Below are 13,396 nucleotides of genomic sequence, written 5' to 3'. Positions count from 1 at the left end.
GCCACGTCCATGCCCAGGATTCCAACCAATGAAACACTGGGCCGCCTGCAGCAGAGCGCTGGAACCCAAGCACTCAGCCCCGGGGCCAGCCCTGACATATTTACTTTTTTAAATCAAAGTAATATGTGTACCTAGTTTATAAATCAAAATGTATAAAAATGATTATAATAAAGAAAACAAAGACGTGCTTTTCAGAGGCAACCCACTTCAACTTTCTAACGGTTTCTTCCATTTTAAATCTATGTGTAACATCAAAAAAACTGAGTTAAGGAAATACTCCATTTTGTGAAAATCAACAATCAGGGAATGAATGAGAACAGACAGTATCCAGTAAGAGAGCTGGCTCTTACAAGGCCCTCCTCTTCTTTTTTGGCTGATGAATTCTGGGGATTTTTCTTAACAGGCAGCTAGGGCTTGGCTTGCCCCTCTTTTGGGAAAGCCACAGTCTTGAGACTGGGTCAAGTTCATTTCCATTTAGTTAGAAAAGTATCTAATTATCAATATCACACTGAGGACTCTTAGATCGGTAACATGGAGCCTAAGAAGCTTGGTTCGCCTGGAGGATTTTAATTAGCAAATAAAACCACACAAAGCATCCATTTTTTTACCTAGAAAATTAACTCAATCATTCTTTAAGTAATTTTGAGTAAATGCAAGTGATATTAATTTGGCTTTTTATGAAAAAATAAAACAAACTTAAACAGTTAATATCTTACCCTGAAACTGATTCAAGAACGTATTTCAATACTTATTTTCTAAACACCAGGAAATAGATTCTCCCAGCTAACCTCAAATTATTAGCCTAGTTATAGTTTACACTTACTAAATATAATTTATAGAAAAAAACACAAAGATTTCTCCCCTTTTCCAAGGAACAGTAGTATGTTTTGTATTATTCATTTTACCATTGTTTTATTTTATTATTTATAGGTATTTCACTAATATACAGTGCATTTTTTAGTCTCTCAGTTTCCATAGTTTTTTTCTTTTTCTTTTTGTGAGGAAGGTTGGCCCTGAGCTAACATCTGTTGCCAATCTTCCTCTTTTTGCTCCAGGAAGATGGTCCCTGGGCTAACATCCATGCCAATTTTCCTCTACTTTGTATATGGGATGCCCCCACAGCATGGCTTGATGAGCAGTGGGTAGGTCCACACCCAGGATCCGAACCTGGAAACCCTGGGTCACTGAAGGAAAGCATGTGAACTTAACCACTAAGCAACGAGGCCAGCCCCATCAGTTTCTGTAATTTTTAAGTAGCCAAGTAGATTATAAGCTCCTGGGGTATGGAAAAGTTCAATTTTCTTTCCCTATAGAGTAAACTGCTTAGAGTTTATATCATAATAAATGTTTATATTTATAGAATAAAAATAAGTCATAGAGGAAAATACGCTTAGTTATGTTGAGTGGTTAACTCAAATTTTTCATAGTCATTGAATTATAGTAAAATGCTAATAATTTGCACCACTAATCATTCCACACGTTACCAGTAAAAGCATTCATTTTTCCCCCAGAGTAGAACTCTTCATTCTTCTACAGATGAGGTGTAAGAAGTAAACTCTAACCAGAATTGTACTTGACAAAGCCACACCACTCTGCTAGCCGCTGATATACAATCTGATTAGTCCTGACACCGAAACCTTTCTGGTTAATCTAAAGGATGACGTCTCAGGCAAGTTATTGTTTAACAATCGCACAGAAGGTTAAGTAGCAAAAAGAAGATGAGTGTTTTTGGACACCAGCAGTATATCATCAGCAATATTTCTGACAAATAAAAGGCAGTAGTTTGCCAAAAATTTTAATGAAATCATGATTAATAAATGCCTCTCAAAGGTCTACATCAAAGTCAAGGCATTTGGGTGATAAATGCAAACATGCAGAGCCTGCTTTGCCAAAAGCTGTGTGTTTCACTTACACAGCTCCACTGATAGATCTGTCCATTATTCTAATACATCATTTATCACATCAAGGGGGACAATTCATTATGCGCATAGTATAACCAGGGATCTCTAAACAGCAAAATGTTGTGGAGATTTAACAGGTTGCTTAAGAACTGAAATTCTTTTTTCATTATAAAGTGGAGACCTGACAATATTAACAAACATCGCATTTACCAAAACAAAATCTCAAATCTTATAATTTTATTTTTTGTTATCAGTGGCATCAAGTCAATTCTGACTCCTAGCAGCCCTGTGTAGAGCAGAGTGGAACCCTGCTCGGTCTTTCAGTGCCATCCTTTCACCTTCTGGCATAGTATCAAACAATGCTCCACTGCTGTTCACATGGTTTTCATGGCCAATTTTTTTCGAAGTGGGTGGCCAGGTCCCTCTTTGTAGCCTGTTTTGGTTTGGAAGCTCCACTGAAACCTGTCCACTATGGGTGACCCTGCTGATATTTGAAATTATAATTTTAATTTAATTTAATTTTAATTTACTTGAGAGCATTTTGACACATTCTTTCCTCAGGTAACATTTTTGTCGCCCTCACTGTGTTCGTTCTTTATGAGGGGTCCATCTGTTGTTAAACGTAAATCAATCAGAAATGGGATGGTGTCCCAATCCTGTCATATAAGAATTCTGTAGCTATATTACTTGAACCATAAATAGCAGTGTGTACCATTACTTAAAAGCTCATTGAATTAAATTATAGATCATGCCATTCCTCTCTCTATTTAAAACGTGAGACATTGAATAGTATAGCACATTTGGTTTCAAATCATTCATTTTTTGATGCAGTCATCTGCATGACTCAATTCCACTGCTATATGTTGATGTATTCTAGAACTTAATAAGTGAATTTAACAGATCCTGTGAATATCTTATTAGGAAAAATACATGCTTTTGTTGAAGATAAAAACTGTGGTGACGGTGGGCTATTCCTCTGAGTTTGTGATGTGTACTTGATTTTTAGAAAGCTAAGAATCCAGATATAACCTTCAGATAAACAGGGAGGCGATACTACAGAAATGCCTTCATATTTTTAGACGTAAAGTGAGAACAGATGACTGAGCATACTGATTAGTTGATGGTACCAAATTTTATGCCTCCACAGTGCACAATCACTTAACTGTACTTTCTTTCTCCTCATTAGCAGAATAATAAAAAAAGACAACATTTACAGTTTTTTTTTTTAATTAATGGAAATGCACTAAAGACTTTCCAATTCTGGATAACAACTTTAAAACTATAGTTGCTGTCATGAATAAATTAATCTATTTCCATCTAATCCACAGAAATAATGTGCCCATATAAAGGATCAAATGTTTGACATTGTTTACTTAAGGATATTTTAAAAATTAAGTAATTTAAAATGGAATATATTTATTTGGGGATAGTGTCTAATTTAGGTAAACAAGTAAAGCTATCAGAAATTACACCAAGAGACATCACTTTGCAGGTTTATGTCCAAATGACTATGTTATTTACTTTTGATTGGCACTATAAACAAAAGACCTTAATCAAGCAATATTCAAACATTAGTTAAAGACATCGCTACCCCTAAAAAAGTTTTATATCCTGCTCCCCAAACTGTTAGATCAACTTTGATTCTGCATTCAGTAAATTTAGTGGCTATTTTGGCATCAAAGAGATATGAAATCAAGCATTTTGGAGGCTTCTAAAATTGATTTACTAATCCTATCTTAATGCCCCAAATTTGAATTTTTCTTTGGTTAAATGTTTGCTTTTATAACTGCATTACTCTACATTCCAAAACAGATCATTTAACTCATTATTTGGTTAGGAATTATCAGTGTGGCCAAAGAAAATTCTAAATATTTCAAATATTTTAATTTAGTATAGTTAAATGATACCTTTATTTGCATCTATACATGGTATTTATTTATTTTCAGTTCAAATAATTAGTATCTCTCCTGCTCTTTTGCATCAACCCCCTGTACGTTCTTTCTGGCTTGCAGTGCCAGAGCACCTGTGCTGCTGAGCAGAGCCATTTTATCCCTCAGATAGGTATTTGTTGGCTATGCCTCCAAATGATTATGTAGACCATTTCAAGATGGGAGAGAAAGGTACCCATCTCACTGGCAGCTTCATCCATAATATTATGGACTAATGTTTGTGTCTCCCCCGAAATTCATACATAGATACTCTAATCCCAATGTGATGGTATTTGGATGTGGGTCCTTAGGGATACTTAGGTCATAAGGATGGAGCCCTCATAAATGGGGTTAGTATCCTTACAATAAGAGGCTCAAGAGCTAGCTCCCTCTCTGCCACCTGAGGACACATCAAGAAGATGGTTGTCTGCAACCAGGAAGTGAGTTCTCACCAGATAACGAATCAACCTGCACATTGATCTTGGAATTCCCGGGCTCCAGAACTGTGAGAAAGTAATTTCTGTTGTTGATAAACCACCCAGTGGTTTTTTTTTTACAGCAGCCCAAGCTAACTAAAGCAATGATTGTTGAATTTTAAACAAAAGAAAGTCAATTTGATATCACTAGAATTTGAGTCTTTAAAAGTATTCTAACTTTTAAAAATACATTTGCCCATTTTTAATCAACAAATACTTTCAATTTGACTCAGTCGCATTATGTATTATGTGATAAAATATTTCTGAATGGATCAAAGATATGCTTGGAGTCAAGACATAAATGTCATCAAAGACAGTGTAATAGAGTGGAAAGAATGCAGAGATGTCAAATCCCTAGGTGGAAGTCTTGTCTGGCTCTCTCACTGAGCAGTCTTGAGTAATGACCTACTCTCTAAACTCCATCCTTCCATAAAATGAGAGGTTAATTTTACCATCTCATCTCTAAGATACCTTTTAAAATGGCTGATGTATAGAAAAAAGATGGCGAACTTAACCTTCAAATAAAGTAATGGATCTGTATCCAAAATTCATAGAATATTCGCCTTTTCTTTACTTTCTAAAAGAACTAAAATACAATTTTGAAAATAAATGGAACAAATTAAAGACTAGAAATTGCTCCTTCTTTATACTTACTGTGCTAACAATAACCAGAAAGCAATGAGGACATTTGACAAGAGAATCTTATTGATTTTTCCCCCCAATTACCTTAGGTGGATTCTGTTCATCCAGTCTCTTAAATGGATATGAATATGAATCCCCAGAGGTATTTTTAACAAGATTTCAGGGAAAACTTTCCATATCACTGCACTAACAGGATTTGCATGTAGTTGACAGCTGCGGCACATAAATTAAATAAAATTTTATTGATGTGTTAAAAACATGCCATTTACACAAAATATAGCAATGTTAGTGTTTATTTTAGATAGAATAGAAAATAAGAAACATTTGCCTTGTAACAAATGTTAGTATTTGCTAGCAAAATACTCGTTTGTTTGATTTTGTTTTATTTGTGTGTGTGTTTTGCAACAGCAAGAAGCAAATGAATTAAATGTGAAATTTCAGTCATTATGAAACAAGTGCTCTTGTAAATGTCTCCAAAATGATTACGTGTATGGCTAGTTTAAAGTTTAAGCAGGAAACTAAATAGAATATGAGAAGACCTGAGTACTAGTCTTGAGTCTGTTATTAATTAACAGTATTTTTTATGTGAATTGCATACTCTCTTCCTTCACTCTTGGGTTTGTTATTGTTAAAAATAAAGTTTTCAAAGCCCCATGCCAACTATAAAATTCTACAGTACCATCATAATTTAAAACTGAACAGAATCATACTGCCAAGGAAGAATAATTTACATAGGAAATAGCTTAACACAGGGAGCATCTTGTTCACAAAATGTTCATGTATTTGTTGCCATCTCCCATTTGCTTTTCAGCAATTTAGTCAAACATGATCCATGCACTTATCTAAAATGTTATGATCAGCACATTTTATAAAGCAAAACAAAACAACAACAGCATCACCCAGAAACACTCTTTAATGAACTGCTCATAAAAACAAATCAGAAGTCCACTTTTCTGATAGGCCAATGATGTGATGTACTTCACACATTGAATGAAGCACTTTCGTAAAGTGAGCTCAATAAGCTATCAGAGTGCTAAGAAAATTTCTTGAGTTAATCCCAGGAAGAGCATATGGCTACAGGACAAGAGAAAATGCATATCCAAAGATAAGAAAAAAAATGTTGTGATATTGGCAATTTTTATGCTATAAAACCAAAGGCCAGACTTCAACACATCAAGAACTGAGGATGAGATGGTTAAAGTGGTAAGTTTTGCCATGAGGTAGCACACACATGAATTGGCGATAGGAGCAGAAACTATGTTGTTGATAGTTCTCACCTTACCCTTAGGCTGCTCTGCAAAACACTGCAGCTAATGCAGTTTGGAGACAGTGATGTAGAAAGAGTGAACTGCTCTGTCCAGAATGCAAAGAGCCAGATATAGGTAGAGATGAGATAGTAAGAAATTTGGCCCATTTGAATTCTCAATTACACATGACATCTCTCTTTCCTGTCAGAGCAGTGACATGGAAAATTGTGTATTTGCAAATTTTACATTCAAGTAAGACCACTTCCATCACCAGCAATGATGATTTTCTAAACATTACAAGTGGTACGTCCTTTAACTTGAAATTTAGAAAGGAGATAAAATGACCACTCCATTTAATTGAACATAGATCAGCAGGCATTTATAGTCTTTTCTGGTAAATCCATATATAATAAAATAGATATATTATTGAAACTTTTGCATTACTTCATGATTGGAAAGTCTTGTTTGCTTTTTTGTTGTTCAAAAATTAGGGACACTATGTTCAATGGACTAAGAAACATGAAAGATTATCACGCTGACTTTATATTGAAAACTTGTTTATCAATTATCTTCAGGCTAAATCAGGGAAGATAATGGAAACGCTAAAAGTAAAACAGCAGATTGGTTATAATATAAAAGAAACACCCACTCCTCAAGAGTAACATCACTGAAAGGTTCATTAAAAAGATAAGTATTTCTTTGCACTTTTCTCCAATGTGTCCTACTTGTCAATCATTAACAAAAATGAGTGTATATATGTAATCATTACTACTGCATTGACATTTTCAGAGTCGCAGTTAGAGTTTTCCCTACATAATCACAGCAAGTTTGAGAATAACTAAGCTCACTTATTAGATGATTATCTGCCCATTACTTCCACATACTGTATTTCATGTGGGGAAGCTTCACGCTTGCAAGACAAATCTGGCCGCTATAAAAAAGCACAGGGAAAAGGTTTCAAAAGTCTGGCCCCAACAGGAGCTATTGCAATATTTATATTGAAGATGTAAGGAGGAATGCCTAACAGAGCTGAAATTCACCTTGTTTCGGTATGATATTGATCTTCTTTGACAGTGTTTCGAGTGTTATAACTTGCTTTAGAATTAGATAATTGGGAGCAACACAGATATTTTAAGATAAAGGAATCTCAATATAGAATAACAACTTATTTGCATATAGTATGTAATCATTGGTAAAATGCATTGTCAGTACAATATTACATTTATTTATTACTGAAATAGGTGAGGTAATAAGATAGGTTTTGATCTTCTCCATTTCACAGATTAGGAACTTCATGCTTTGCAAGACTGTGATCCCAAGATCTAAAATCTGTTAATTAGTAGAGACAAGCCTGTGGTTTATACCTTTGGTTCATACCTGTGGTTCTCTCCACTCCTCCACCACTCCTCACCCCCATTAGCACAATAAAATCACCCGGAATGCTCTGCATATATAAAATGCCCAGACCCATCCTAGACTAATTAAATCAGATTCTCTGGAGGTGAGACCTAGGGATTATGATTTATTTAAAGCTCTAGAAGTGATTCTTATATTAAGAACAGCGTTAAGAACCACTACTTTATACCAAGTACTTTGACTCCAAATTCAGTTTTCTTTCCAGTCTCCCACATGCCTTTGATAAACAACAACTGAATATAAAATAGACCTAACTGGAACAAATAACCAGTCTTTGATCAAAGAGAGCAAAATGGTTAACATCACAAATTTTAGTGCCAGACAATCTGCATATGAACCCATAGAATGGGAGAAAGTGCTTGCAAATTATGTATCAAATAAGGAGTTAATATCCAAAATGTATAAAGAACTCACATAACTCCATAACACAAAAACAGAGAATAAGTTTAAAAAGTGGGCTGAGGAACTAAATAGAATTTTTCCAAAGAAGACATCCAAATGGCCCACAGGTACGTGCAAAGATGCTCAACATCACTGATCATCAGGGAAATGCAAATCAAAACCACAATGAAGTATTACCTCACACCTGTTAGAATGGCTATCATCAAGAAGATAAGAGACAAGTATTGGCAAGGGTGCAGAGACAAGGGAACCCTTCTACACTGTTGGGGGGACTGTAAATTGGTTCAGCCTCTATGGAAAACAGTATAGAAGTTCCTTAAAAAATTAAAAAGAGAACTACTACATAATCCAACAATTCCACTTCTGGGTATATACCCAAAGGAAATGAAAACATGCTATCAAAGAGATACATGCACTCCCATGTTTACTGCAGCATTATTTACAAGAGACAAGATATGGAAACAACCTAATTGTCCATCAATGGATGAATGGATAAAGAAGACATAGTATATATGTACATTGCAGTATTATTCAGCCAGGAGAAACAAGAAAATACTGCCATTTATGACAACATGGATTGACCTTGAAGGCATTATGCTAAGCAAATAAGCAAACAGAGAAAGACAAAGACTCCATGGCATCACTTATATATGGGAACTGAAAAATAAAGCCAAAAAACTCATAGAAGCAGAGAGTAGAAAAGTGGTTCCCAGGGGCTGGCGAGTAGAGGAAATAGGAGAGGTTGGTAAAAAGGTAGGAACTTTTAGCTATAAGATAAAGTCTGAGGCTCTAATGTATAGCATGGTGACTATAACACTAATACAGCTAATAACACTGTATTGTATAATTGAAATCTGCCGAGAGTGAAAGTTAAATATGCTCACCAAATAGATACATATATTTGTGGGGTGATGGATATGTTAATTAACTAAATGGGAGGAATCCTTTCACAATGTATATGCATATCAAATCACCATGATGTACACTTTAAAGATCTTACAACTCTACTTTTCAGTTATACCTTAATAAAGCTGAAAAAAATTCATCTTTAAAAAACAACAAAAAACAAAAGAAAAGGTTAACATCTCCAGAGCTCCTTGTAAAACATTCAGGTTCTGGTTTGTATTTTTTCATTTAATAATTGGACTAACCAGCATGATTGCAACTCCTCATTACTACATAGTAGGCTTTTACGAAATTGTCCAGGCAATTTAAGCAGTAACCATTTATGATGAAATTAGCTTTTTTCTTGTTGTTGTTGTTTTTAAGATTGCCACCTGAGCTAACAACTGTTGCTAATCTTTTTTTTTTTTTTCCTCTGCTTTATCTCCCCAAACCCCCCTGGTACATAGTTGTATATCTTAGTTGCAGGTCTTTCTAGTTGTGGCATGTGGGATGCCACCTCAAGGCGACCTGATGAGCAGTGCCATGTCCATGCCCAGGATCCGAACAGGCGAAACCCTGGGCCGCAGCAGCAGAGTGCACGAACTTAACCACTCGGCCACAGGGCTGGCCCCTGATGAAATTAGTTTTAGAACAAAAGCAAAAGTAGCCATTTTCAACCACAGCAACCGAAGTTCTAAGGCCTCTGTAAAAGAGGGCAATAAAATTCCCCAAATTAAAAAAATAAACAATTTAAGTAAAAATTAAGTAAATAGGATAAACTATTTGATATGATCAATGGGAAGCTAAATGAAATAATAGACGATATTGATGATCAATTCCACTGGAACTCTTCACCAGCATCAAATATGTGTTGGTATGAATGAGTAACAAGAAAATGGAAGCATAGATGACAGGATTCAATCAATAGTCATCCAATAGGAATTCCAGAAACAAGACAAATAAGGGACACAGCAGGAGCAATATTTGAAAAGAATATTGCTTAGAAATTCCCAGAATTATAGAAAAGTATGAATTTTCACACTTAAACTCTAATTAGTGAGCAGGATAAATAAGAATCAATACTTGCCTACAAAAGTCCTAATTAAACTTCATAATACAAAAAATAAAGATACAGAATACAAAATACCTACAAGTGAATAGCTTTACTAACAGTTCAAAGAAACGAGACCAGAAGACCATTAGGCAATAATTTTAAAGCGTGGAACAAAAATGATGGTTAGTTCAAAATTTTATACTCAGTCAACCTTTCACAAATAGAGGCAAAATAATGATACTTGAAGATATACATAAAATCTAAAACTATAGAATGCTTGATCTCTCATTGAAATAGCTATAAACAAATACTTCAGTTAGTAAAAACAAGAAACTATAAACAAGTGCTTCAGCTAGAAGAAAAGTAAACCCAAAGGAAAAGCACGTGAAGCAATTTAAAAAATAGTATTGAACTTAATAAACATGTAGATAAACTGAATGAACCATTTCCAAGAAACAGAAAAACTAAACAGAAAAATATGCTTCCAATTATCATGTTCCTCTTTAGCTACATAAAGAAAATGACAATGTTTACAGTGTATGTAGTAGGGAGTACAGTTTTTTTTTTTTTTGAGGAAGATTAGCCTTGAGCTAACATCTGATACCAATCCTCCTCTTTTTTGCTGAGGTAGACTGCCCCTGAGCTAGCACCCGTGCCCATCTTCCTCTACTTTATATGTGGGACACCTAACACAGCACGTCTTGCCAAGCGGTGCGTAGGTCTGCACCCTGGATCCAAATCAGCAAACCCCAGGCCGCCAAAGCACAACGTGTGAACTTAACCACTGTGCAACCAGGCCAACCCCGGGAGTAGAGGTTTTAATGCAAAAGAAAAAGATATGTAGATGATTAAGCAATTATTAGATATATCAAAGTAGATATACAGCATATGTGTCAGTAACAGCAACAAGAATAGTAAAGAAACAATGCATTTGATTATTATAGTTAAATCTACAATATTATTACAGTTAAATTACAATGTTTAACAATAAAAAGACATACCAGCATTAATAATACTAGTATTTACTTAAGATCCACTTAATTTGCTAAATAAATTATGTTAAAACACCATTATTTTTCAATTCTTTTTTCCTTTATTTTCAATAGATTTTAGTTTCAGTATATTTCAGTGTTCTATATTTCTGCTTAAATATATCTTGCAGTGACAAAATAAAATTTTTGTCAAAAGAAGCTTATTATTGAAATGTGATGAGGAAATATAACTCTTCTATATGTCAAGGAAATATGATAACTAAAACAAAGACAATTTGTTATTATAAGCATTTCTTTCCAAATGGAAGTCTTTAAGCTCCAGAAAGTATTTGATTGACTCAAAGGGGGGTTGTGCACCCTGTGGAGAATGAGTGCACAGAGAATGTAACCTTTCTTGGGCCTCCATTTTAAACACACACTTGCCTAATCTTCAGCTTATTCCTTGGAGGCACTAGTCATCCTTAAAGAATGCCTTATTGGAATACAAAAAATACATTGGGTTTGATGTGTTGATTTTGCAGATATTTTTGTTGCAAGTATTATACTCAAGCATAATGTAAGTGGAGTGCATTATAATTATATTTATATTATGAACACTAGAAGTGAACAGAAGTCACAGAATTGCAATCTATAGGTTCTGTGGACATCTCACACATCTGTCATTGCTTCACTAAAGCCATTATGCACACACATACACACACGCGCGCACACACACACATATATATATATATATATAAAACTTCCAAGGCTTTTGATCACTCATATAAGATAGGACTGATTAGCTGCTAAGGAAATGAGTTTAAAAATCTTTTCCTGAGGAAAGCAGAGCAAGGAAGGTTGTGCATTTTTCAACTATCAAAATCTCTAGGGGCGAAAATATTCAAGGAAAGGCAGGCTAGAGTACACCAAAAGAACTAACGTTACTGGTGACATTGATTTTTTTTAATCAAGTATATTAAAAAATGTGACCTCTTCTCCCATCCCCTGTATTTCTATATAGAGTTGGTCCAATAGTCGTGCTTCCAAAGACGAAACAGTTGGTGGGAGCAGTTGGCAGAGTTAGCACCATCCCTCTCAATCCCTATAAAGCACCAGAGTGCCTGAATCAAGTGCTTAGTCCCCTCACAGAGAGGATTTAGAAAGAAAGTAGTTAACACTTGTGTGTGTGTGTCAGAAGAAAGGAGGATGGGAGAAGAGAGAGAGACATAGAGTGAATGTGAGCTTGACAGCTTGAGAGAGAGCAAGAGAGCATGACACTTGGTGAAATCTTACCTCAAAATTCACTTTAGATCTTGTTTGAAGAATTTCTCCAAACGAAGGGATTTGTTTCCTAATTCTGTGAGCTCAAGCTCCCCAAATCACTGACCCTCTGACTGAGACTTTTCTAGAGGACAGTTCCTCTGGGGCTCAGGAAATCACATAGAACTCCTTTATCACACTGGGCTGTTTACTTGTCTCTAGGTATATGTATTAGTTTCCTGTTGCCACTGTAAGAAATTACCACAAACTTAGTGGCTAAAAACAACACAAACGAGAGATTAATTCTTTTACAGTTGGAGAGGCCAGAAGTTTGAGGTCAGCTTCACTGGCTAAAGTCAAGGTGTCCGCAGGGCTGGATTGTTCTGGAGGCTCCAGGGGAAAATCTGCTTCCTTGTCTTTTTCAGCTTTTAGCGGCCTCCTGTGATCTTTGACTTATGGTCACTTTCCCCATCTTCGAAGCTCATCACTCCAATCTCTGCTTCCATCACCACACTGCCTTCTCTTTTCTTGTCTCTCTGATCTCCTGCCTCCCTCTTGTAAGGACTTCTGTGATTAACATCCTGCCCACTTGCCTAACCCAGAATGATCGCCTCATCTCAGGGTCCTTAACTTCATCACATCTGCAAAATCTCTTTCGCCATATAAGGTAACATACTAGGAAGAGTTTATTTTGAATTTAGAATGCAATACAAAAGGCAAGAATAGCAAGATGTTTTATGCTTATGTAGTACTGTATAGTTTACAAACATCTTTCATCTCAACCATCGAACTTAATACTTAGGCTATACCTACACAAGATGTGTTGTTGCACATTTTGCAAATGAACGTGCAAACAGAGAAGTTAATGACTTGATCAAACGGCCCTATCTTTATGTCACCAAACTGACTGAATGAGACTTCTGGTTTCAGCTTTAACACGTAAACAGTTTTCTATCCTGCACTTATGTTAAAAAAAAAAAATCTGGAAAACTGAAAATCAATGACTTTTCTTTGAACCATCAGAGAACTAAAGTCACAGAGAAAACTGCTACCCTGAAATATGGAGAATAGGTGCATCCAGAGTGATACAGCAACCTAGATCTTCTTACCTGGAGCAGAAGCCACTGGAACCATGAATAAGTAGGGATACTTAAATAGTGATTTTGATGGATTACTGGAAGCTGAGTGTGGACCAGCATGCAAGTGAGAGACTG

Source organism: Equus asinus, chromosome 10 (assembly GCF_041296235.1).
Source record: "Equus asinus isolate D_3611 breed Donkey chromosome 10, EquAss-T2T_v2, whole genome shotgun sequence".
Taxonomy (NCBI): Eukaryota; Metazoa; Chordata; class Mammalia; order Perissodactyla; family Equidae; genus Equus; species Equus asinus.
Note: the sequence above shows the minus strand (reverse complement) of the source record.